This window comes from Silene latifolia, chromosome Y (assembly GCF_048544455.1).
Source record: "Silene latifolia isolate original U9 population chromosome Y, ASM4854445v1, whole genome shotgun sequence".
NCBI lineage: Eukaryota > Viridiplantae > Streptophyta > Magnoliopsida > Caryophyllales > Caryophyllaceae > Silene > Silene latifolia.
Window position 1 is genome coordinate 292,143,777 of NC_133538.1, and position 4,626 is coordinate 292,148,402.

A 4,626-nucleotide genomic window follows, 5' to 3' on the forward strand; every position below is an offset into this window, starting at 1 on the left:
TTGACTGAACATACAACATTTTCCCCCCATGTGACCGGCTTGAGATCGTAAGGGCCTTAGTGCGACTTCGGGACGTCTCCCAAGTCTTTGGGTTAGCTCCAAACCACTCTCCCCGGGTTCATTTTATTTAGACTCCCTAAGTTTATTGGGTTCATTAGTTTTAGGTGCCATAATCGTCTCTCTGATACCACTTTGTAACACCCCCTCATACCAAGGTACCTTACCAAGGACTACCCCAGCATGAAAGGTTGTTGCCATCTCGGTTGCCCGAGGTTAGTATACCAAAGTTAACAATCCAAACACATTTATTTAAGTATAAAAGATTAAAGTTTACATGTTCTCCAAAACCAAAACCAAAACCAAAGTGCAACAGTGAAAAGTCTAATCAACTACAAAGACTGCAAACTAAATCTCTTGGCAGCGGAAGCTAGACTCGAGTGATGACTCCCCATAACTGTCCTGATACGTGCATATTCTATACACTTTATTCGCAGTTTTGGCACGTATTTCTATGCGTATTTGTTAGCTTAAAACTACTATTTCTCCCGAAATGGTTTACTTTGGAATTTCTATGATTTATTGTAGGAATAAGCGGAAGTGAGCTAAATCAAGCCTAAATCGTCCTCCGGAGGCAACTTCAGGGAAGCTTGGAAGAAGGGAGTTTGGACTCGTTCACCTCGGGAAGCGTGCATGGAGTTTAGAGGCTGTTTGGAAGAGAAAAGAAGCTACTGCACAGCGTAGTTGGTCGGTCGACCAACACCTCCAGTCGATCGACCGTGGATTTTCAGCAGAAGACACTACACTGCACTGGCTGGTCGATCGACCATGCCACTTAGTCGATCGACCAGGCCGCGAGGCTAATATTTATTTTATGCTTTAGTCTTTTAAAAGCCCAATTGTAATTAACTTTTGGGGGACGTTTTTCAGTAGAACGCAGGAATAATTTAGGTTGTGCTTTTTATTATTCAAGAACTGGAGTTTAGATCTAGTTTTGGAGACAAGAAAGTGAAACGACGGATTCCAATTTCAATTACTTTGTTCATCAACTCTTTAGTAAGCTTTAATACAATTTCCTTCTTCTTTTATTTCTTATCAATTCAATTCTTATTGTTACTAGTTTTTATTCAAGCAATTCAGTTTTAATCTTTTGTCTTGAATTCAATTTCAATCATGTCAATTTCATTGTATGTCTTTAAGTTTGCAATTGTTATAGTTTTAATCATGCATAGCTAATTATCTTGATTGGGAACGAGGTGAGCCATGGCGTAAATTAGGTCGATTTTATTAGTATGATTTCTTCCGTATCGATCTTATTTCATTTTGATAAACCCATCTTGCTAGATTGAAATATTAGTAGGTTAGTTTTTCATTAGTTTTGGAATTTCCTTTGAGCGAAAGCTTGAGAAATTCTAGGGAATTAGAAGACCGTAAGGTTAAATTTGAGCATTGATCGAAAGGCTTGCTCTTACTCCTTGAGACCGTTACAAGACCTCTGTTATCTCTTTTTGACCTGACCTTAGCCATGGTGAATCGAAGTTCCTGATCTCTCTTTTATCTTATTTGAGAAACTCTTTATTTTGTCAATTAGTATCCTGAATCAAACAAATTCAAAACCCCCATTTAATTGTTACTTCAATAGATTAAAAATTAGCAAATAGAATTGATTTTGTCTCTCTGTGGTTCGACCCTTACTATCACTAGCTATAGTTTGCTTTATTTTTAGTTTATCTTTCTTGTCTCAAGGAACTTTGGTTCCTTGAGGCCGTTGCTTACTCTTGCTTCTAGTTTTGCTTTTGCACAGTTAGAAGACAGGTTTTTGAGAGGAAGACTTGAGTACTCTCAGTTTTGTGAACATGACTACATTATATGACAATCTTAAGCCACAAGAGCGGCATGTTCCAAAGGGATACGTATTACCTACCCCTACTCATGGTCAATTCGAATTCCATTCCTCCTATATCGATTTAGTGGAGCGAAATCTGTTTGCTGGTCAACCGGACGAGGATCCTTTGAAGCATATGGAAATTTTCACAGACTACTACTGTTCCATACCTGTACCGGCTGGGGTGACCTAAGATGAAGTAAAGGGGATGATGTTCTTATACTCTTTAAAGGATTCGGCGCGAGATTGGTACCGCTACCTTAATAGGGTAGCAGCTGGAGTCACAGATTGGACATCTCTAGCACTAGCCTTTTATAAAAAATACTTCCCACTCGCAAAGACTGATGCCTTGAGGAGCAAAATTTCAAATTTCCAGCAAGGACCCGATGAGGAATTTTGTGAAGCATGGGGACGTTTCAAGAGCTTGGTTCGGTCTGTCCCTCACCACGGTTTCCAGCAGTGGTACCTTTGCAACTTATTCTACAACTCTTTATATGATGACTACAAGGTTATCCTGGATGCAGCTGCGAATGGTAGGTTCCAAAATAATACCGGTCAGAATAAAGGTTGGAACACTATCGAGGAGATGGCAGTCCATAGAGCTGAGTTTGGGAGTTCACGTGGAAAATCGCGAAAGCAAAGTGATGAAATGAGTGCCGTTGCGACACTCATAGCTTCTATCACGGCTCGGCTCGAAAAGCTCGAGACTTCTAAGGTTCCCGAGAGAGAAATTGAAATTCCTGTTCATAACTCAGATGAGACCGCGGAATTGAGAGAAATAGTCCGAGCTCTTCTGGTTCAAGTCACGAAAATAGAAGAGGCTGGGATTGAATCTGCAAAAAATTTTGTGAAGCAGTTAGAGAATTTAGAGGCTAACCAAGTCGCCAATTCTTCGAGCACATGCGAGGGGCCAATTGAAACCATTAATGCCATTAATCTCCGAAGTGGCCTCTCTTATGATGGTCCCGATAAGCCAAGAGAGGACTCGGGAAATGATGAAGAGACAAATTTAAATTGCAGTGCGAAACGAGCTTTATCACAAGATTACCGGTGGTCGATCGACCAACAACAACGGCCGATCGATCGACCAAGATTTGACGAAAAAGTTTCGACGTAAACTAATGAACCAGCAGCATGTGGTCGATCGACCAACAATGTCATCGATCGATCGAAGTTCCGACGAAGGAGTTTCGACTTAAACTATTCATGCCCAGTGCGATTGGTCGACCGACCGAGCTCAATGGTCGATCGACTGGGTCTCCAGTGCAGGACGCAAATCCGTCAACTAATTTGCATGATTCTACACTTATTGATGATTTGACGGAGGTTTTAAACTTACGGAAGCCGAAGGTTACTGATCCTACGGCCAGTGTTGCGATCCCCGTATCCTGAGCGTTTAAAGAATACTAAGCTGGAGCGCAAGTTTGGTAAGTTTTTGGGGATGGTCAAGAATCTTGAGGTAACCATTCCTTTCACTGATCTAATTACCCAGGTACCCTCTTACGCTAAATTTATGAAAGACATTTTGAATCGTAAGAGAAATTTTCATAATGATGGTAATGTTGCTTTTGTGGAAGAATGCAATGCTCTTTCGCAAATTAATATACCACCTAAATTAAAGGACCCGGGTAGCTTTTCAATTCCCTACACTATAGGTAACCATGAAATTGGAAAGGCCCTTTGTGATTTAGGGGCTAGTGTTAGTGTCATGCCATATTCCGTTTGTGAAAGGCTAAATATTGGTAGACTTAAGGTGACCGATATTACCCTTCAGATGGCAAATAGATCGACTAAGAGACCTTTAGGAGTCTTAGAGGATGTACCCATTCGAGTGGGTAAGTTTTTTATTCATGTCAATTTCGTTGTTTTGGACATTGCAGAGGACAGTCAGATACCTATTATTTTAGGTAGACCATTTTTACATACAGCTCGGGCTGTAATAGATGTCAAACGCGGAATTATAACCTTAGAGGTAGGGGATGACACCATTGAGTTCAGTCTTGCTCGTAAGGCTACTGAACCTGCTGATGATGATACGTGTTATTCCATTGATATTGTTGACAGGGCTGTTAATTAAAACTGGAGGGAATCCTTAGCCAAGGATCCCTTAGCTGATCTAACCCATTTAGATGGTGAATGCTGAGGAGCTAGATGTTTTGGTAGCCTCAATGGAAAGCTACGAGCTCACAGAGGAAGAAGATGAGATGCTCTTAAGCCTGGCCAACGAGAATTTGGTAAACACTTGCTATACCATTGAAGCTGATTCTGCCTATGCTGTAGAGGTAAAGGTGCCAGAGCGTAAGCCACTTCCTCATAATCTTAAGTATGTTTTTCTAGACGACACGGAGCAAAGATTGACTATTGTTAGTGCTAAGCTTAATGATGACCACTTTACGCTTTGATGTGTGTGCTTAAGAAAAACAGAAGGCTCTAGGTTACTCTTTGGATGATATTAAGGGCATCAACCCCGATATTTGTATGCACAGGATAGAGCTGGAGGAAGGCCACAAGCCTTACGCATGTGGTCAACGCAAGTTGAACCCGAAGATGCAGGAAGTTGTTATGGCTGAGGTGATGAAACTACTCGATGCAGGTATTATTTATACAGTTGGCAACTCCAAGTGGGTTAGCCCAATTCAGGTAGTTCCGAAGAAATGAGGGACTATCCTGGTTAAAAATGAGAAAAATGAATTAATACCAACACGAGTTATGACAGGGTGGCGGATGTGCATTGATTATAGACA